The 23611-nt window shown below is 36.5% G+C and overlaps 1 non-coding gene across 1 annotated transcript; it reads left to right on the top strand.

The window, feature by feature from the left end:
- Positions 1–22512: 22512 nt before the first annotated feature.
- Positions 22513–22619, top strand: LOC141510374 (U6 spliceosomal RNA). The gene has a single exon (XR_012474870.1). It is a non-coding gene; the product is annotated as a U6 spliceosomal RNA (small nuclear RNA).
- The last annotated feature ends 992 nt before the right edge of the window (positions 22620–23611 follow it).

Consider the following 23611-nt stretch of genomic DNA (forward strand, 5'->3'; position numbering starts at 1 on the left):
TTCCAACATTATCAGCCCTCCTTCCCCATGTTCCCTCTGTATTAGCTCTTCCTTTCCCTCTCCATTTTTATAATTGTTACTTTTGACCTTTTCCTACCCATTTTTTTTTAGAACTTACCCTCATATGCATATGCATCCCATGCAAATTTTGTTACTGTCATTTGGTAAATTCTTCACAGAAGGTCCATCAAGTTTTCTAGAGGTTTTCCTTGCATTCTTGTGACAATGAGAGCATGACAGTGGAACATATTAATTGAATGATGATGATTATTATTTTTTCTTCTTATTTGCCCAGTTCATTTTATATTTTACTTGTGTATTCGTTTAATGATCTACTTTCCCTTCCTTTTTCTTCATAATTCCTTGTCTGCAATTATTGTAGGGAAATAGGTTGACAGCACAAGCAATAGAATCAGCTGGGTCTGGGTTCAAAGACTCATTTTCCTAATTTCAAATGTGTTCTTAGCCACCTATTAGCTTTGTGACTCTGTATAAGTTGCTTAAGTCTGTTTGTCTCAGTTTCTTCATCTGTAAAATAAACTGGAAAAGGAAATGGCAGTGTCTTTGCTAAAACTTCCCTAAATGGTGTTTTGAAGAGTTGAACTTGATTGAACAATTTATCTATAACTTTTTAAGTTTGTTTTAGACTACCCTCCTGTTTTATCTAACTCTATCATCTCTATCTCTATCTCTATCTCTATCTAATCTCTATCTCTGTCTCTATCTCTATCTAATCTCTGTCTCTATCTCCATCTCCATCTCCATCTCCATCTCCATCTCTATCTCTATCTCTATCTCTATCTCTATCTCTCTCTCTCTCTCTCTCTCTATCTCTATCTCTATCTCTATCATCTCTATCTCGCCGCCTCTGCCTCCATCTCCATCTCCATCTCTGTCTCCATCTCCTTCTCTGCCTCTGTCTCCATTTCTGTCTTTGTCTCCATCTCCATCTCCATCTCCATCTCCATCTCCATCTCCATCTCCATCTCCATCTTTATCTCTATCTCTATCTCTATCTCTATCTCTATCTATCTCTATCTCTATCTCTATCTCTATCTCTATCTCTATCTCTCTCTCTCTCTCTCTATCTCTATCTCTATCTCTATCATCTCTATCTCGCTGCCTCCGCCTCCATCTCCATCTCCATCTCTGTCTCCATCTCCTTCTCCTCCTTCTCCTTCTCTGCCTCTGTCTCCATTTCTGTCTTCCTCTCCATCTCCATCTCCATCTCCATCTCCATCTCCATCTCCATCTCCATCTCCATCTCCATCTCCATCTCCATCTCCATCTCCATCTCCATCTCTATCTCTATCTCTAATCTAATCTATATCTATCTTTGCGGCCATTGTATTATTTTCTTTTTGTTTTTAGGTTTTTTTGCAAGGCAATGGGGTTAATTGGTTTGCCCAAGGCCAAACAACTAGGTAATTATTAAGTGTCTGAGGCTGGATTTGAATTCAGGTGCTCCTGACTCCAGGGCCATGCTCTATTCATTATACCACCTAGCCGCCCTCATTGTATTATTTCCAATTGCAATTTTCCTAAAATTCTCATAAGTAATTTAATGGAAATAAGGAATCATCTTCTCATATCAAACATCAGAATCACCTATAGAAAATTGTAAAATAATAAAATTTATACATTAGGATCATATTTTATAATTGTGTTTTTCTCATTTGTTAAAATATTACAATGTAATACAATAAATATTTGTTGAGGGTCTTCTATTTACCAGACACTGTGCTAAGCAGTGGTCATGCAAATTAGAAAAAATAGAGTTTTCCCCTTCCTAAAGGATCTTATAGCTAAGGAGGGAAGGCAATTAACAAAAGGAAACTTTACAGGGGTAGGGGCTTTAGAGAATATTCAATTCAGGGGCATCATGAAGATGGAGTCAAAACCAAGTAGAGAAACCTGTGTGAAATGAATTCTGAGTTCCCTATAAACAATGTCCTTTGAGAGGAATATTTTTGGCTCTACCCTCCAATAATAAGGACAGAATCAACCAAGGTTTCTGGTGAGATAATTTCCAAAACTGAAGCAATCTCCATGACAATATGCTTGCCAGTGATGAAATTATTCTGTATGGCAGCATAAAAACATACATTTGCATGGATAGTCACACTTGCGTGTATATGTATATATGTATGTATATGCAAGTGCGACTATCCATGTAAATGTATGTTTTTATATATAATATATATATAATATATAATATGTGTTTATATATATATATATATATACACACAACCTCTGTATCAGTAGAGAACTTGAGATAACTAGATAGATGACAGATCACTATTGTTATTTTTTCATGTTGAATTTTATTTTCTAAGGCTGTAGACCATGACTGTCTTCATGTAAACATCTACCAATTCCTTTATTATAGAATAAATTTTTCTATATTTAATATTGAGATCAGTGATGTATATTGGACACTTAACCTGATCCATAATCTTTTTTTTTTTTGCTGCAACTATGCTCTTATATACTCCCATCCCCTCTTCCCTCCATCCAATAACTGTATTATGGTCTGCTGGATTCTTTAGAAGTCTCATGTCCCAAGGATCATAGAAATAAACTGTAAGAAGGGGTAAAACTACTCACATATAAACACACATATGCACACACACAATTTAAAAGTCAAGGTGACTAGAGAACTAGAAATGTAATTCTTTTTTGTCATGTGATTTATCAATGGGTTCTTCAAATTTCCCTTCTTTGTGGCTACTGACTCAACTTTGGGGATTAGGTGAGAATGAATTTAAAAAATAATTATATATCATAAACATTTATTAAGCATCCACTATATCCCAGATATTGTGGTAGGTTTTGGACAAGCAAATAAAAGGAATGAAACTGTACTTCAAAATATAATTTTATTAATATTAATATTTATAAGGGCAGCTCGATGTTGCAGTGGATAGAGCACCAGTCCTGGAGTCAGGAGAACCTAAATTCAAATATGGCCTCAGACACTTAATAATTGCCTAGCTGTGTCACCTTGGGCAAGTCACTTAACCCCATTGCCTTAAATAAATAAAAAAGTAAAAACATATTAATATTTATAAACGCAGATATGTAGACATAGTTCTATTGTATCTACCTAAATGCATATGATCATTCATGTTCCTGCATATGTATACATATATTTGTATGGGATGATCTTTTGATTTGTGTGTACATTTAAATGATGAAAATTTGCATGAAGTTGTCAGCTTCACTTTCTCTTCCAAAGTCATCATGGTCCACTGGCAAGAAAGAATCAAGACAACTGACTTTAGATCAGTGGATGGCCTTGGTATTTTCAATGTCTAATCAACATGTAAAACTCCCCAGTGCCTGATTCAACTGCCTTCATGGTTGTTTGAATGAATTGTTCTCACCTATTCCACCAGTGGAAGAATTCAAATACTTTGAGGTAGACAACCTTCCCCCACCCCCTCCCCAGCCCTGTGATCAACTGCCAATGGATTTGAGATATCCTCATTTATCCTGGTTTAGCACTCTGCCAAAATGTTTTACTGGAGTGTGGTTGTTGTGCATGCTACAGCATCTTGGACCCACAGGTGAGAATTAGGTGGCTCAGGAGGATGTCAGAGGTTGAATGCAGCCCTGATATCACAGGTGCTAGTCTTCCTTGAATATATCCAACAACCACTTTTTAGTTAGATGGTGGAGGATGCTTTTGTGATTTCTGAGTCACCAATGGAGTGAAACAAGGCTACGCCCTTTTTTCTTTGCTTCTTACCCTGATTTTTCAGCTATGTTATCAAATGGCTTCACTGAAGGCCTTCATTGATGAATACAGCATCAAGGTTGACTACTACATTGCCAATAAATTCTTCAACTTGAAAAGGCTACAAATCAAGACCAAATTGGAGGGTGTGTTGGTCTATGATTTTGCTCTTGCAGAGGCTCAATGCAGCCTCTGAAATTGAGTATGGATTGACTCTTTGCTACACTAAGAAATTAATTAACGCCAAAAATACACAGGAGTGTATATCATCACCCTTCACCACATCATCCATACATGGTACACCATCAGTTACAGCAATTTGAAAAGTTTTAAATATTGTGATTAAGTTCACTTACCTTATTCTAGGGAGGTACACATTGATAATGAGGTTGACACAGGCTTTGTCAGAGCTAGCTCAGTATTTGAGGACTCCAAAGGAGAAGAAGGTATTAGACTGCTTACCAAACTGAAGGTCTACAGAGCTGTTGTGCTGACCTCATTGCTATATGCCTGTGATACCCGGACAGTCTGCCAGGGCCATGTCAGGAACCTGAATCACTTCCATTGAAATTGTCCTGGGAAGATTCTGAAGACCACTTGGCAGGAGAAGATACCAGACATTGAGGTCCTTTCTTGGGCTAAACTGTCAAGCATTGTAGTGTTACTACAGAAAGTGTAACTAAGAAGATCTGGCCAGATTGTTTCAAAGCCAGATATACGCTTGCTAAAAAAGTCTATTTAATGGAAAATTCACTCAGGGCAAGTGCTCACAGTGGGGGGTCAGACATGGTCATACAGAGATACCTTGAAGGTCTCCCTTAAGAACTTTAGAATTGATTGTGCAGCATGGGAGACACTGGCATAGCACTGTCCAGCATGGCCTCATCAAAGAAGGTGCTGGGCTTTATAAGCAAGATAAAATTGAAGCAGCTCAAAAAAAATCATAAGATAGATAAGTTTAGAGTAACTGTCCCAGGGTTCACAGGGATTGTTTGTACCCAATCTGTACAGAACATTCTGAGGTCATATTTTTTTGAGCAGTCACAGTCAGACACACTATAACTTGTCTCATAGTGATGTCCTTTTTATCTTCTTGTTAGCAAAGGACAAGAGCCAACCAATCAACCGTTGTGTGTGTATGTGTGTAGATGCATGTGGCTATATCTCTATATATATATGTATATACTATATATGTATTATAAATTATATATATATATTATATAATATACACAAGCTCTTTTATATACTTCTTGAATAAGATGCTTTGGTGGATATGGTATCAAAAACAAATCTACCATGAAGCCTTCTTTTGATATGGCCTCCTCAACTAACTGCAAAAGGAAGAAATGGGGAAAAGAGTCATGTGAGTCTTTGTATTTGTCCTTCTTGATGAGCCTTATCTCTTGGTCATCAGTAATGGTAGTATTGCTTTTGTTTTTGTGAATTCTTTAATAGAATGATCCATTTCTATCCTGGGATAAGGAAACTGAGTCATGGAGATTAAGTAATTTTCCTAGGGTTAACTATTTCGAAAGAAACTGAATCAAGATTCAAATTTGATTCAAATTCAAGATTCAAAGTCCTCCTGACTCCCTTTAATGCTCAGCCAATTACACTACCTACTCCCTAATATATACCAATTCCTGGGAGGTTAAAAGGAAATACAACAACAACAACTCATAGAATCTAATTGAAAGGCTAGGAGGTGTAGTGGATAGAGTCCCAACTCCAGAGTCAGGAGGACCAGAGTTCAAACCTGACCTCAGACACTTGACTCTTCCTAACTAGATGACCTTGAGTAAGTCACTTAAACCTGATTGCCTCCTATCCAGGGCATCTCCGGTCATCTTGATCCATATCTGGCTGCTGGACCCAGATGACTCCAGAGAAGATAGTGAGGCTGGTGACCAAGCACAGGACCCCTTGCCTCAAATCCAATTCATTTACCTGTCATGGAGACACTTATGTTCTTCAAGAATGAAGCACTAAACAACAATAGCAGGTGCTTATAAAAACGTAACTTTCTTCTATGGCTAGGTGTGGTTTCTAAGCTAGAAATCAGTTTTATTTATTTTTAGGTTTTTGCTAGGCAGTGGGGTTAAGTGGCTTGCCCAAGGCCACACAGCTAGGTAATTATTAGGTGTCTGAGGCCAGATTTGAACTCAGGTACTCCTGACTCCAGGGCCAGTGCTCTATCCACTGCGCCACCTAGCCACCAGAAATCATGTTTTAGAACTGAAAGAGATGCTAGATACTACTAATCTATATCTCCATTTTACTGATAAAGAAGCCGAGATCAAGAGAAAGGAAAATAATATTGAGCTGGTAGTAGATCCAGAATTAAACTTGACCTTCTGTCTCCCAGTCCTACACTCTTCCACTGCACAATTAATATTCTGATGAATGTCAGATATGTTTGGGTCTATTGTGACTGCTTCCTAACCATGTTCAGTAAAAAATATTGGCTGAATATTAAAGCCCTGTCAATGAACACTATGCAGTTTTGACTTTAACCACATTTTATCTATTCCATTTTTATTTGTGTTTTTTTTTGTACTAGGTTGCCTCTCATTTTGTTATGTTTTTAATGTTCATGTTTGTTATATCATTTGACTTTTTTAAACCCATATCCCTCAATCCCTATTCATATCACTTTTCATTATTAAAGTTCAATGAATTATCATTTCTAACAAGTCATCACTCAATTCATGTGGAATTTTTTTGGGGGACCAGTATATTCCAAGGTGACAACAATAGCCCATATGCCCCCCACTCTGGTCCGTCCAAAATTTTGTTTTGCTCTTCCAGTTTATCATACTTAATATTATTGTATTACACTTATTCCATTCTATCACACTGTTCTTTTTTGGGCTTTAAATGATTTTGGAAGTCCCATGTCTCAATTTATCACAAGGGCAGAATTAATGCTTGAGTACTATTGAAAGGCAGTACTGTTGAGGTGAGATATAGTTGTTTCCTATCCAAATGAGAAAAGTTCACATTTCCACATCAATTCAAGAGATATTTACTGAAGGGGTTTATTGACAAATGCATTTATAAAGAGAGCGCTACCCAAAGCCTAGGAAATTGCATCTACACATAACACATATAGATATATACACATGTAAATGAATATATTATATATGTAAATCTGAAATCAAAGACCAGATAAAGGTGAAACTTAATTATGGGTTTATGTGTTTATATATTGGTATTACTAATTTTTTTGTTTGTTTCAACTTTTCAACTTCAATTTTATTATCATGGAAATATAAAAGTTCTGAGAAAATTCATGGTGCCTCAAGCCCACATGGCTCTTGATATTTCAGTGGATGCCTGAAGTTGATAATCATAAATTGTCAGTTAAAAGTGACTTTTCTAATCTTAATCAGAGTTTGGGATAAAGCTACTTGCTTTCTGGTAAGCAGGAAGGAATAAATTCAAAGATTAAACTCCTGTGGACTCAGTCCATGTGGTCTGTTTCCTAAAAGGGCTTGAAAACCTATAGGTAAAATCTGACCTGGTGATTTTAGGGGTATACCAATAAGACTGTGGAAACTGATATATTCTTCTCCTCATAGAGAGAAAGAATCTAAGAGCTAAGAATGAGCTTGATTGGAAGCTGATGAAAGACCCACCATTTTCAATAAAGAATCTAAACTTTAGTATCTGATTTCTAAATATGAGAGATAATAGATATCAATCTTATGGGAGATACCTCAGCTGAGGACTATAGTTAAAGCAAAAAATAAATAATAAGACAGAGAAGCTCTGTAAGTATGAACCCAGCGAAACGATGATTACAAGTGATCATGGGAGTAGGGGAGCAATAACCAGCAGAAATTTCAGTTCTGGAAGAAACTAAAGAAACTAAATTTCCAATATCATCTATATTCTGCCCAAGAGGTAGAGGGCATAGAACCAACAAGCCTGACTTGATAAGAATCTCAAATAATTTTTGATTCAAGGTATTCAAAGGTTTGAGTTAAATATCCACATATATATAACTGTATGTTTTCTATTCATATGTCTTTCTACATATGCACTCTGATCATTCATAATACCTATGTGTGTCCCTCCACCAATTCATTGTCATAGATTTAGAGTTTGGATTCTTACAAATCATTAAGTTTAGCCTAATAATTTTTCAGGTAAGTAATTTAAGTCAAATAAGTTAATCAACTTGCCCAATTTCACACACTTAAGTATCTGAGGAAGGATTATATGATATGATCAGGTAAACGATATACAGAGTATGTCTCCAGTTCTTAAAACAACAGAAATAGCTTTTAGATTTGCTAATTATCCAAATATATGATCTCATTTGCAGCCCATAACAAGCCTGTCAGTTAGCTGCCGTGTGAATTAGAATCTTCCTTTGCCTGATAAATACCCTTGGTCAGGTGGAGGTTAGATGATTTATTCATAGCCATATATTTTGGGTGTGGAATTGAAATCCATGTCTTGGCATCACTTGATTTGTGACTACAGATGTATAGATAAATTTTTATGAAACAATTAAAGCAAGGCAAAGTAATAAACTACCTGAAATCAAACAGAGCAAGAGAATTCAATAGTTAAAAAAATCAGGATTATAAATCCCATTTTTATGTTTAGTCCTCAATCCCAAACCTTTCTTGAATGTTTCTTGAAATGTACCATGCTACTGGAAGGCTTTGGTCTCACAGACTCCCTGCTTCATCAAATTTCTGCTAATGCCAAAATAAAATCAAGAAGAATGCAATTAACCTGGAAGCTAACACAGAGGTGACTCTGAGCTCCAGGTGTACTGGAGAAATCGTTTTTATTTTGTTAGACCCAGCACAGGAAGGGTTTTCATGCCCCTCTTGGAGCCTGGGCCTCCAGGCGCGGAGAGTGAATTCATTTCTGTAGTCTGACACTTCTCCGATGTTAATATATTTTAAGTCTAATTCTGTTATATGTTAGCACGTGCTCTGAATGTCAAACACTATCCCCAATTGCCGATCACAGATTTCAGTTCATTTTGCCTTGCCTACTGTGTTTGCTAAAGAGTGAATGCATTAGGGCCTTGCCGATTTTATTGATTTGGGTTTTATTTGATTTAACTGCTCGCTGGAGAAAGTGAGTGCTTAAGATAACAGTTGTGTATGATTCAGGATAAAGTCACAGTGAGTTCCATTAAGTGACTTTACCCTGACTATAGATTACATTTAAAATTGACAGTGCCAGCTGACTGTACATTTCATGTAACTCAGCTAGCTACTCGTCCCCACATTCATATGCATCCCATTTATTTTTTATACATGATGGATGAAATGGTGGGATTTGGAAATTGGAATCCAGCTAATGAATATCTGAAATGATTGCCAAATACTTTCAGTTCTCTGCTTTGGGGCAATGTCAGCCATAAACATAAAAGATTTCTTTAATAATTTTGTTCAGTTCAATAAAACAAATATTAATTAAGGATTGATTATCAAGAGCTCTGTCAATAACATTTTATTAAATACTATATACTAGGTCATTCTTAAACACTAAACTGACCTTCCCATTTAAATTTCAATGCAGGGATGGAAGTGGGGGGTGAGGGAGGAGAAAGTAAAGAAATAAATTGATTCGAAGATTAGATAGAAGAAAATCTTACAGGGAAAATGAGGGAGGCTAAATCAAGGAAAGAGCTCCCATAGCAAAGAGTTTGACTGTTGTCTAGAGATCCCTATTTATGTTATTCCCACATTACTAGTGCATTGGGAGCTATCTCCAGTCATCCCTGATCCATATCTAACCACTGGATCCAGATAACTCTGGAGGAGAAAGTGAGGCTGGTTGAGGTGAGATAAAGCAGCCCCATCATTTAGTCATTTAAATCTAAATCACTTGCTTATCATGATATCATGGCATCACCTCCCTGATGTCAGGGTCTTCCAGAACAAAGGAAAAAAATTCAATCATACCTCCAATTTACCTTATATATTTCTTGTACCTGGTTTTTACAGGCTGTCTTCCATTTGAACATAAGGCCCTTGAGAGCAGGGAAGGTTTTTGTCTCTCATTTTTTTTGCCCAGGATTTAGTAAAATATCTTAAGCAGAGTATAATAACTAACTGTTGACTAAACACAATAAACCAGAAATTTTTGCTAGGGAAGATATGGAGAGTAAACTCTCCTGGCATGGGAAATTACTGGGGCTAATTGGTAACATGCAGAGACTAGATATGGAACCCTTTATCTGAAGAACATCAAACAGTCCAGAATGGATGGATCATAAAGTGCATGGTGGGCGTTAAAGTTTACAAAGATTAGAAGGAAAAAAAAGGACCGTAATAGAAAGGATTTTGAATGTAACAAAAAAAGATTATATATTGATGCTCAAGGTAATTAAGAGCCTGTGCTAGCTGTTGGTACCACAAATAAAATTTTAAATAATTCTTGCTTTCAGGGAGTTAACATTCTATTGGAATAAGAAATGAATTGCCACTTACAGGGAACATACCAATTTGACAAGAAGGGAGGGTAAGTGAAAGGAAATACTATGAACTAATTCTGGAAAGGTATTTGCAAAGGTCAAGATACTGTCTCTTATTTTAAAGGCTCTTAGAAAACATTGTTCCTGGAACTAATGAATACATTCTAGTAAACCATTTCCAGGATCATTTTATATGCTCAATAGTTACCCATATCTACCAATATAGACTTGCAACCTCCAGACCATGATTTTGAAATCTTGCTTTTCATTTCCTGGAGATTTTATCCATTTAGTTTTGGAATTCCATTTCTGAGGCTGAGCTGCTATTGTAAGTGAATGAGTGAATGAGTGGTTAAACTTTATTTTGTCCCTGATCCAATGTGCAGTAGCTTTTAATGGAATGTGCTCTATAATCCATCCAGTTAATCACCTTACTTCCTTCTGTCTAGCCACAGGGCAAGTTCTCCCCCTCCTACTTCTTTAAGGGGCTGGGAATATTATTTCCCATGGTTCAGTAGATCAATCTTAATCAGAAACCAAAAATGTTAAGGAATTAATGTTTTGATGTTGGCATTCCTTTGGTATATAATCTAAGAAATATGTGTCAAATTGATGCTATAGACAAGATATTGAATAAATCACTGGATGTAGAGAGGTAGATAAAACACAGATCTGGGGACCTGAGTTCAAATTCAATCTTCCTCCCCTTGATTAAGTCTAATAGGAGAATGTAGACTACTACATGCCTTTCTATGATGCATTAACAGTGAGATACATAGAAATGGAGATATAGAGGAAAAGTATTATATGGATCTTTCAGGAGCATATAGTAATGTTCACCTCTAGAGGGAAGGTTAAGAAAAATTTTAGAGGTAGCTAGGTGGTGTATGGTTCAGGAGTAAGGAGGACCTGAGGTCAAATTTGACCTTGGACAATGAATAGTTACTAGCTGTGTGATCTTGGCCAAGTCACTTATCCCATTGCCTTGCCAAAAAAAGAAAAAAGAAGAAAAGCTTTATAAAGGCAAAATCTTCTGATTTGAGTCTTGATTTGAGGGTGGAATTTTTTTCACAACGAGTTTAGGTTGGGGGTTGTTATTTCAGCTATTTCTTTTTTTATTAGAAAGATTTTATTAATTTTGAGTTTTACAATTTTCTTCACAGTTTTTATTCCCTCCCCCCACCCCCACAGAAGGCAGTCTGTTAGTCTTTACATTGTTTCCATGGTATACATTGATCTCAGGTGAATGTTATGAAAGAGAAATCATATCCTTAAGGAAGAAAAGTAAAGTATAAGAGATCACAAAATTACACAATAAGATAACATTTTTTCCCCCTAAATTGAAGGTAATAGTCTTTGGTCTTTGTTTAAACTCCACAGTTCTTTCTCTGGACACAGATGGTATTCTCCATTGCAGATACCCCAAAACTGTCCTTGGTTGTTGCACTGAAGGAGTGAGCAAGTCCATCAAGGTTGATCATCACCCCCATGTTGCTGTTAGGGTGTACAATGTTTTTCTGGTTCTGCTCATCTCACTCAGCATCAGTTCATGAAAATCTTTCCAGTCTTCCCTGAATTCCCATCCCTCCTGGTTCCTAATAGAGCAATAGTGTTCCATGACATATACCACAGTTTGTTAAGCCATTCCCCAATTGAAGGACATTTACTTAATTTCCAATTCTTTGCCACCACAAACAGGGCTGATATGAATATTTTTGTACAAGTGATATTTTTATAATAATATTTTCATAATCTCTTCAGGGTACAGACCTAGTAGTGGTATTGCTGGATTAAAGTGGTATTGCTGGATTAAAGGGTATACACATTTTTGTTGCTCTTTGGGCATAATTCCAGATTGCTCTACAGAAAGGTTGGATGAGTTCACAGCTCCACCAACAGTGTAATAGTGTCCCAGATTTCCCACATCCCTTCCAACATTGATCGTTGTCCTTTCTGGTCATATTGGCCAGTCTGAGAGGTGTGAGGTGGTGTCTCAGAGATGATTTAATTTGCATTTCTCTAATAAGTAATGATTTAGAGCAATCTTTCATATAATTATGGATTGCTGTGATTTCCTCATCTGTCAATTGCCTTTATATATTCTTTGACCATCTGTCAATTGGGGAATGACTTTTTTTAAAAAATCTGATGCAGTTCTCTATATATTTTAGAAATGAGTCCTTTGTCAGAAATACTAGTTGAAAAATTGTTTCCCAATTTACTACATTTCTTTCAATCTTGGTTACAGTGGTTTTATGTGTGCAAAAACTTTTTAATTTAATGTAATCAAAATTATATAGCTTGTTTTTAATGACGTTCTCCATCTCTTCCTTGGATGTAAACTGCTTCCCTTTGCGTAGATTTGACAGGTAACTATTCCTTGATCTTCAAGTTTGCTTATAATATTTCTTTTTATGTCTAAATCCTGTATCCACTTGTATCTTATCTTAGCATAGGGTGTGAGGTGTTGGTCTAATCTAAGTTTCTTTCATACTAACTTCCAATTTTCCCAACAGTTTTTATTGAAGAGAGATTTTTTACCCCAATAGCTAGACTCTTTGGGGTTTATCAAATAGCAAATTGCTATAATCATTTCCCGCTATTGCACCTAACCCATTCCACTGATCTACCATTCTATTTCTCAGCCAGAACCATACATGCTGACTGATGCTTTATAAAATAATTTTAGATCTGGTAATGCTAAGCAACCTTCTTTTGCACTTCTCTTCACTGAATTCCTGGAAATTCTTGACTTTTTATTTCTTCATATGAATTTACTTACAACTTTTTCTAACTCATTAAAGTAATTTTTTGGAATTTTGATTGGTAGGGCACTAAACAGGTAGTTCAGTTTTGGTAGAATTGTCATTTTTTATTTTGTTAGCTCAGCCTATCCATGAGTAGTTTATGCTTGTCCAGTTATTTAAGTCTGTTTTTATTTGTATGAGAAGTGTTTTATAATTGTTTTCAAAAAGTTTTTGAGTCTGCCTTGGCAAGTAGTCTCCCAGGTATTTTATATTGTCTGAGATTACTTTGAATGGGATTTCTCTTTCTAGCTCTTTCTGCTGTGTCTTGCTAATCATATATAGAAATGTCACAGATTTATGAGGGTTTATTTTATATCTTGTGACTTGGCTGAAGTTTCTAATTATTTCTAGTAGTTTCTTAGATTTTTGGGGGGGATTCTGTAGGTATACCATCATGTCATCTACAAAGAGTGAGTGTTTTGTCTCTTCCTTCCTAATTCGAATTCCTTCAATTTCTTTTTCTTCTCTTATTGCTGAGGCTAACATTTCTAATATGATATTGAATAGTAGTGTTGATAATGGGCATTCTGGTTTCACCTCTGATCTTATTGAGAATGCCTCAAATCTATAGCCATTGCATATGATTGTTGATGGCTTCAGATAGATACTACTTATGTATTTAAGGAACAAACCATTTATTCCTACACTCTCTAGTGTTTTTAGTAGGAATGGATGCTGTATTTTGTCAAAAGATTTATCAGCATCTATTGATACAATCATATGATTTCTGATAGTATTGAACCAACCCTGCATCCCTGGAACAAACCCTATTTGGTCATGGTGTATTATCCTAGTGATAACTTGTTGTAATTGACTTGCTAAGATTTTATTTATGATTTTGACATCTATATTTATTAGGGAGAGAGGTCTATAATTTTCTTTCTCTGTTTTAATTCTTCCTAGTTTAGGTATCAGCACCATATTGGTGTCAGAGAAAGAGTTAGGCAGAGTTCCATCTTCCCCTATTTTTACAAAGAGTTTATACAGAATTGGAAACAAGTGTTCTTTAAATGTTTGATAGAATTCACTTGTGAATCCATTTGGCCATGGAGATTTTTCCTTAGGGAGTTCAATAATGGCTTGTTGAATTTCTTTTTCCTGAGACAGGGTTGTTTAGGTTTATAATTTTCTCTTCACTTAACCTGGGCAACTTATATTTTTGTAAATAGTCATCCATTGCACTTAGATTGTCAAATTTGTTGGCATAGAGTTGGGAGAAATAATTCTGAATTATTATTTTAATTTCCTCCTCATTGGTAGTGAGTTCACTTTTTTCTTTTATGATACTAGTAATTTGGTTTTTTTCTTTTCTTTTTTAAAATCAAATTGACCAGTGGTTTATGAATTTTATTGTTTTTTCATAAAACCAACTCTTGATTTTATTTATTAGTTCAATAGTTTCCTTGCTTTTGATTTTATTAATTTCTCCTTTAATTTTAATAATTTCTAATTTGGTATTTAATTGGGTTTTTTGAATTTGATCTTTCTCTAATTTTTTTAGTTGCATATTTAATTCATTGATTTCCTCTTTCTCTAACTTATTCATGTAAGCATTTAAAGATATACTATATCCTCTGACAGCTGTCGAGTAAATCCCATAGATTTTGTTATGTTGTTTCATTATTGTCATGATCTAGGATAAAATAATTAATTCTTTCTATAATTTGTTGTTTGATCCACTCATTCTTTAAAATGAGTTTATTTAGTTACCAATTAGTTCTGGGTCTGTCTCCCTGGTCTAATATTGCATATGATTTTTATTGTATTATGATCTGAGAAATATGTATTCACTATTTCTTCCTTTCAGCAACTGATCATTAGGTTGTCATGCCCTAGTACATGTCCAATTTTTGTGTGTCATGTACGGCAGGAAAAAAAAGTATATTCCTTTCTATGCCCATTCAGTTTCCTCCATAAGTCTATCATGTCTAGGTTTAATAACAATCTGTTTATCTCTTTAACTTCCTTCTTGTTTATTTTATGGTTAGATTTGACTAAATCTTAGAGTGGGAGGTTGAGGTTTCCCACTAGTAGAGTTTTGCTGTCTATGTCTTCCTGTAGCTCTTTCAACTTTTCCTCTAAGAATTTGGATGGGCTGGCTAGGTGGGGCAATGGGGTGGCTAGGTGGCACAGTGGATAGAGTACCAGCCCTGGAGTCAGGAGTACCTGAGTTCAAATCCAGCTTCAGACACTTAATAATTACCTATTTGTGTGGCCTTGGGCAAGTCACTTAACTTCATTTGCCTTGCAAAAAATTTAAAAAAAATTTGGATGCTATGCCATTGGGTACATACATATTCAGTATTGAAATTATTTTATTGTCTATGGTACCTTTAAGGAGGATATAGTTTCCTTTCTTATCTCTTTTAATGCTATCTATTTTTGCAGCTGGTTTGTCTGAGATAAGGACTGCTACTCCTGCTTTTTTACTTCAGCTGAAGCAAAATATATTTTGCTCCACCCTTTCATCTTTACTCTATATGTATCTCTCTGCTTCAAATGAGTTTACTGAAAGCAGCATATTGTAGGATTCTGGTTTTTAATCCACTCTAACATTTGCTTATGTTTTAAGGATGAGTCTATCCTATTCAAATTCAAAGTTATAATTATTAACTATTTATTGCCCTCCATGCTATCTTCCCTTTTTATTCCCCCCCTTTTTTACTTTATCCATATTCCCCAGTATTTTGTTTCTGAATACCACCCCGTTCCATGTGTTTGCCCTCCTATATCAATTCCCTCCTCTTTCCTTCCCCTTTCCCTTTTCCTCTTCTTCCCTCCTTTCCTTCGTCATTTCCCCTTTTTCTCCCCTTCCCCATACCTTCCCTCCCCTTTTACCTTTTTAATACTTGAAAAGTAAGATAAGTTTCTTAACTTAGTGTTTCTGTAAGTTAACTTTAAGCCAAGTCTGATGACAGAAAGATTCAGGTGGTTCTCAGCTCCTCCCTTCTTCCCCTTTATTACAATAGGTCTTTTGTACCTCTTAATATAATGAGATTTACCACATTCAGTCTCCTCCATCCACCCATTTCCTTACTGTTCCCCTTTTTAAGGAGGCATTGTTTTTAAATCCTTCTATCTGAGTCACAGAAATGTTATGAGTGTCCATCACTTCTGGCTAAGTATATTCTCTCCAATAGAGTTACAATTTTCTCTCTCTCTCTCTCTCTCTCTCTTTTTGTTTTTTTTGTTTTTGTTTTTGCAAGGGGGGTTAAGTGGCTTGCCCAAGGCCACACAACTAGTTAATTATAAAGTGTCTGAGTCTGGATTTGAACTCAGGTACTCCTGACTCTAGGACCCGTCCTCTATCCACTGCACCACCTAGCCACCCCCGAGTCACAATTCTCAAGAGTTTCAAGCATCTTTCTCTCAGGAGGGGATATAGTTAGTTTCAACTTACTGTTTAGCAGTTTTTTTCTTTACCTTTTCATGTGTCTCTTGAGCCTACTCTTTGATGTACAATTTTCTATTAAGCTATGATTTTTTTCATCAGTAAATGTTGGAAGTATTCTGTTTTGTTAAATTTCCATCTTTTCTACTCGCCGCCGGTTACTCGCCCAGGTAGGCACCGCACCGGCTGGGGGCTCTTGCAGCCCCGCAGTGCCTCGGAGCCCTTGCCCCGACGTAGGGCTGCCCGGGGAGCGCTCCTGCCCCCCGGGAGGTCTCTGCGGGACCCCAAGTGGCTGGCAGCGGAGCGGCGCTGACTGACGCCCCGCCCGGAGGAGGGAGCCCCCTCCCTGCCAGGTCCCATGCAGCGGGAGCTCAGCGTGGCGCCAGCGGGCCTGCCGCACCTGTCTGGGGCAAGTTCAAAGCCACGTGTCACATGTGACCGTGAACTTGGTGGATTTGCTGTTACTATTCCTAGGGATCCTATACTTGGCCAGAACATGTGCTTCGTTTGTTCTGAGAATTGGCTTCACGAAAAGAGACACCCCCCTCCCCCAAGAAAGGAGACCCTCCCCCAGGGGACCTTGGATGGGTTAGAAGGCTCTGGAGGTGGCAGATGAGGGAGGGCCTGGCGCTTCCTTGCACATCTACCACGGGTGGGACTGGAAACGCAAGTTCGGGGCGCACCGCGGGTCTCCCGAGCCAGGAACCCGGTGGCCGGATCAGGAGCACGGTGATTTCAGCCCCCCCCCCCCCCCCCAATAGGGAACCCAGCTCACTAGGCCCAAGATCCCACGTGCCCAGGAAGGACCTCTTCAAAGGGGGGCCATGAGAGTGTTGGGGTGTATGTGGGGGGGGCAACCGAAAGTGGGAGGAAGCTTTTAGAGGAGTAGGTTTCCTACTAACTAAAAAACAAGTGTGACTGCTAGTCCGGGAGTGCCCCTTTGGGTTGGAAGGAGAGGCAGGTTCCAGATCTGCTTCTGGATCCACCCCTGGAGACTGGCTGCCTTCTTCTGGGAGTACATAGAGAAGGTGGAAGGAACTCAGATCGTTTACATCAGTTCACTCCTTTTATAGGCAAAGAAACTGAGGTCACACAGAGTGACCCATGATGTTTGCAAACTCCAAATCCCTGTGCTTCCTTTGAATGAATGAATGAATAAATGAATGATTTCTTTCAAAAAAAAATTAAATTTCCATCTTTTCCCCTGGAAGAGAAGACTCAGCTTTGCTGGGTAGTAGATTCTTGGCTGCATTCCAAGCTCCCTTGCTCTTCAAAATATCTCATTCAGGCCCTTCAATCCCTTAATGTTGATGCAGCAAGGGCCTATATAATCCTTATTGTGGCTCCTTGGTATCTAAATTGCTTCTTTCTGGCTGCTTGCAGGATTTTCTCTTTTATCTGATAATTCTGGAAATTGGCCACAACATTCCTTGGTCTTTTCATTTTAGGATTTCTGTCTGGAGGGGATCAGTGTATTCTTTTGATAATAATTTTCCCCTCTGATTCCATGATATCAGGGCAGTTTTCCATCTCTAAATCCTCTATATTAAGTCCAGGCTTTTTTTCTCTTCAATGTTTTCAGGAATACCTATCATTCTCAGGTTGTCTCTCCTCATTCTATTGTCAAGGTCAGTGGTTTTGCTGATGAGGTATTTTACATTTTCTTCTATTTTTTCAATTTTTTAGTTTTGTTTAACAGATTGTAGCTGTCTCATGAAGTCATTAGTTTCCACAGACTCCATTTTTTTTTAGAGCAGAATTTTCTTCATTTACTTTTTTGCAGGCTCCTTTTCCAATTGGTCAATTCCAGTTTTGAAAATTTTCCATTTGACCAATTGAGGATTTGAGCGAATTGTTTTCTTTTTACATTTGTCCAATTGTATTTTCCAATGATTTGTTTTCTTGTTAGAAGGTGTTAATTGTCTCTACCAAATTTTCCAATTGATTTTTAAACTCCTTCCTGATTTTTTCAAGGAAGTCTTTCTGTGCTGGAGACCAACTCATATTCTCCTCAGAAGTTCTAGGTCTCTCTCAGTTAGGGTCTTTTCCTTCTAGGAATTTCCCTATGGGCCCTCCTTTACTCTGACCTTTATTCATTTTCCTAAGACCTTGTGTTGCTGAGGGGCTGGTTCAGAGAGGAACAATGGAACTCACCCTCCAGCTCTGCAGGCATGCTCCAGATTTCAGTGCCACAACCAATGCCTCTGCTCCCTAGTTGACTCTGTGGTCCATCTGGCTTGTTCTATTTTTAGGCTTCCAGGTTCTAGTCAGCCCCACTGATCAGGCTAGCGAGCTCTCAGACTCTGACTCTGTCCTGTGCTGCTGGCAGAAGCCCCCTTCTACGTTTGGCTCACCCATAATCTTGGAGGACAAACCTTGAGGTAGATTTCCTAGTTTCTATTTCTGGGTTTTGTAGGTTGGATTTCTGTTAAGAGGTTTCTTTCATATTATATATGAGGGAAGATCAGGAGAGAAGATCAAGGAGACTAGTACTGTGCCTGTCTTCTCTCCATCATCTTGGCAGGAAGTCTATTTCAGTTATTTCATGCTCAGTTATTTTGATCATTTTAATTCATCATGATCCCTTTTGAGACACTCTTAGCAAAGAAATTTGAATAGTTTGTCATTTCCTTTGCCAGCTCATTTTATACAAGTTAAATGACTTGTCCAGTTTTACACAGCTAGTAATCTAAGGGCAGATTTGAAGTCAGAGATTTCTGACTACAAACCCAGAGGTTTAACCCTTTGTTTTTGGAGGAGGGGTAGCAAATAAAATATTCCAGTTAATGATAATGTTATTATCAAAGTAACTAGCAGGAGAGAACAAGAAAGGATAATAGGGTCTTTCACTTTGGTTAGAGTATAGAAACAAAAAGTAGGAAGAATATGTGAAAAATCTGGAAAGATAAATTGGAATCAGATTGTGGAGGAGTCAGAATCATGTTATTTTGTAGGCAATGATGAGTGAAAGTTCAGAAAGTTGTGAAAGGGAAGAGTCCTACAGCCAATGGTAAAAAGGTATTACTTGTGCCTACTTGTACCTCTTAAAATACTTAGCTTGATTCAAGACTTAACTTACATCACAACTTCCGAAGAACTTTCTCAATCCCTTAAGCTATTAATACATTCTCCTCTGAAATTACACTCCAAATATTTTCTATTTGTCTTATATGCACTATAGTTATTCACATATGGTTTCCCCCGTACAATGTGAACTCCTTGTAAGTGAGGCCTTTCTTTGTATCTCTGCTGCTGAGCACTATGAGTTCAAATTCTAACTGATATTTTATAATATATAGAAGTATAGGAAAATCACTTAACTTTCTAAGGTCTGTTTCCTCACCTATAAAATAAGAGTTTTAGATGAAGTAACTGTTTCTAAATCTATGATATTATTATCCTAAGAACATGAATCTGATTTTATAGTTACAAAATTACTTATAGTATGATTTAATATCTTACTTTTAAAACTTTGTGTAATCTTCAAGAATTTTAAGGATCCTATGGAAGATAATAGAAAAAATGAAAATTAGGAATTATGTTATAGGATCTAAAAGATAAAAGAATCCTCAAAATTTGATCAGTGGCTCCCAAACTCAAGCTTCCCCCCCAATCATTTCTGTTTGTAAATATCTGTTAGAATTTTGTATTTTCACCAGATTTGGGGGAGAAAATATGATGAAATTATTAGCATACTCTTGGTAAATGCTTTAAATTATAATAATGAACTTCCTCAGAATAAACGTGTCCAAGTATTATTAGAGAGGTGACTGTGGTGTGACCCTGGGCAAGTCAGTCGTTGTCCCAGACCACTGTTGAAAACTATAAGTTATTTAAAATTTTTTTAAATTTATTTTTAGAATTTTTGTAAGGCAATGGGGTTAAGTGGCTTGCTCAAGGCCACCAAGTTAGGTAATTATTAAGTGTCTGAGGTCGGATTTGAACTCAGGTCCTCCTGACTCCAGGACTGGTGCTCTATCCACTGCACTACCTAGCCACCCTATGTTATTTTAAAAAAAAAACAGTATAGGCCCTTATTAAATGGACCTTCAACTTATGATCAATGGGATCATAAGTCTAATTCCTATCTATAATTTAAAGCAACAAAAAAAACAAAGAAGCAAAAAAAAATCCAGAATAATCAAAACATGGTCTATCTGAGGGCAGTTGAGTAGAGAAATAACCTGCTCTCAATTAGGGTTACACAGTAATAGAATGTACTCTCTCATAACTTGCCAGTCATATAAAAGAGGAGATTCTTTTTTTTTCTTTCTTTTTTGGTTAGGTTGATTGACATTTCAAGTTTCTTACAAATCTGAGTTTCTTTATTTCTTAGGTTCAATCCTGGTACCAAGGAACAGGCAAAAAAGTGAAGTTCAGTCATGAATATAGGAAATGACATCTTTCATCAGTGGATATGAAGACAATCTGGACTAGAGCGCAAATGCAAGATAGGTCCTCTTTAGACATGTAGCATTATAGAATTTGTTGATGGAGTCAATAATCTCCCTGAGTGTTCTTTTAGAAAGTAATCTCTTTAATATTTAATGGAAATACTTTGTAGATAAAAGGAGGAATGAAAAGATGACCAAAGAACATAGATTTTCCAAGTATTTGGGAGGCTGCCTCCTATAGACTATGTGTTCAGTATTTGCTTAAGTGAATTAAATTACTGTTATACAGAAGCCAGGTATACATACTCATGGTTAACTATGAATTCCATGGAATTTGTCTGTTTTATTCATCCTGCAAAAATTTTACTTCATAATGTTCTACTTTATTTGATGAAGATGATGTTTGTCCTTCATTTTCAGAGAAGACCATTACATTAAGGGAGATGATGCTATTACAAATTCATGGATCTGAATGAGGGGCTGCTGTGATTTTTCTCTAATCTCACTTGCTCCTCTGGAGTCACCTGAGACCAGTGGCCAGATATGAAACAGAATGACTGGCTATAGCCCTGAATTTATTTGACCCTGCTACAGGAACACAGAAATATCAAATGAATAGAATGCTAAATTGATTAGATTGTAAGCATCTCAATGAGATTATATACTCCTTTAAAGTAGAGACTTCATTTTGCCTCCTGAACTAAGCACAGTCATGCAACAGAGTAAGCATTTGATAAATATTATTCATTAATTGGTTGATTTGGAGTCAGGAGAAATCTGGGTTCTACTCCTATCTCTGACACTTGAAACATTAATTTTGTGAAACTCAGAGAATTCTGTTTTGAGCCCTAATTTGTTCACACATAATTCTTTTAGTCTCCATTAAGGGTTTAGGCTTAGCCTCACAAACTATCAATTGCTTTGCTAACTGTAAAATGCTCCATAAACATAAATTATTATAATTATTAAATCAAAGATTCAGGTAAATTATTATTTTTGCTCAATGATAGGTTTTAGTAATTACTCCTTTCTTTGGCATTTAAAGTCCTGTTTTTCCAGGCCTATGTAATATTTCTCTCTTTCACACACTCTTGCGTTGAAAGCAACAATTCCAGTTGACTCCCAGGCAATTCTTCATCTGCCTGTCTTTGTATAGGTTGCCCTCTCGACCCAGAATTTCTAGCTTCCTCCAAAACTCAACCATGTTGCCTATTCCTATCTGAAATCTTTTCTGATTCGACTAAATGCTGGTATACCTAACTCAAAAATTATTTTACAATTATTTTGCTTTCTATGTTTTGTTTCTTTTAATAAAATATAAACTTCCAAGAGGGTAGGAATGATTTCTGTTCTTATTCTTTATCCTCAAGGCTTATAATAATACCTGTCTATTATTTATAATTATTATTATTATTATTAAAAATTTAAGATCTACTGAAAAGCAGAATGAAGTGCTAATAAAAATAGAACTAGCTATCTCAATAAAATAACATACTTAAATAGACATTGTAATAACTGGCATTTATAGGATGCTTTAAAGTATGCAAGACATATTACAAATAGGTACTTATTTGATCCTCACAATAACTCTCTGAGTTAGGTGCTATTATTATGCAGAGAGGCTAAGTGACTTGTCCAAGGTCACTAAGTATAGGAGGACGTACTCCTACTCAGATGTTCTAGAATGCAATTCCATTGAATATATAAACTAGTTGTCTAAAAAGCAACCAAAAGTGCTCACTTAGGCAGCACCTATACTAAAATTGGAATGATACAGAGAAGATTAGCATGACTCCTGCGCAAGGATGACACGCAAATTTGTGAAGTGTTCCATATATAAAAAAAAAAAAGCAACCAAAAGATACCTGAAAGACACTGGATCAATATGCATAGTTTGGGTCTTTATTCCAACTCTCATTCACTCTGACAAGTAATGCTTCTAGAATATGGCAAACTACATTATCATTTGCCTAAGATTTCATTTCTGTGGAAGTCTGTAATGTCTTGTTATTGCTCTTGGCTTCTCTCTCCATTTAAGTATGTTCTTTCAATAATAATCTCCAGTTATAGTTGGCACTTCTCAGATGTCAATCATTGATTGATCTAATAACTGATTTCACAATATCATTTAATGAGCAATATATCAATTAGGTTTTAGAAAGTTATATTTTCTAAAAAGAAATAGTAAAAAAAAAACCACATACCTTTCTTTCCCCCTCCCACAATTGTGACACATCACCCACCATACTCCTTGGGGAGAGCAGGAATTATTAAAAAGGATTAACTCTTCCCTCCTTACTTTCAAACAGAATAGTAGGTATGAAATGAAAAAGCTTCCTTGCTTCAAGATAAGGTATAGCAACTGTTTTGTCTTTAAACAGCTAGGATATAGTTTTTGAAATTCCTCATAGCTACAATAACACAACATCTGGTAGGCAACCAATAAGATCCATCATGAATTTCAGTTCCTGGACCCTTGTATTCTTCTAAACTACCAAAGTTTATAAGATTTGAGTCCAGTGAAGTGATTATATCCTAATATATGCTGGTCACTGCTTAGCACTGGGAATACCAGAAAGAAAAAAGAAAAGAAAAGAAAAAATAGTCCACGGTCTTTATTTCATTGCATAATATATTAAAAAAGATAATTGCACATGAAACTGCATATCAATTATGTACAACTTGCAATAAAATAGATAATAAACGTATCACGTATATTTCTTTTTTACTTCTTTACCCACTCTGACCCTAGAGATGATTACTCTTAAGACACGTGAGCTGCACACGTGCATGTATGCATGTGTTTGTGTGTGTGTGTGTGTGTTTGTAAAA

This window comes from Macrotis lagotis, chromosome 1 (assembly GCF_037893015.1).
Source record: "Macrotis lagotis isolate mMagLag1 chromosome 1, bilby.v1.9.chrom.fasta, whole genome shotgun sequence".
Classification (NCBI taxonomy): Eukaryota; Metazoa; Chordata; class Mammalia; order Peramelemorphia; family Peramelidae; genus Macrotis; species Macrotis lagotis.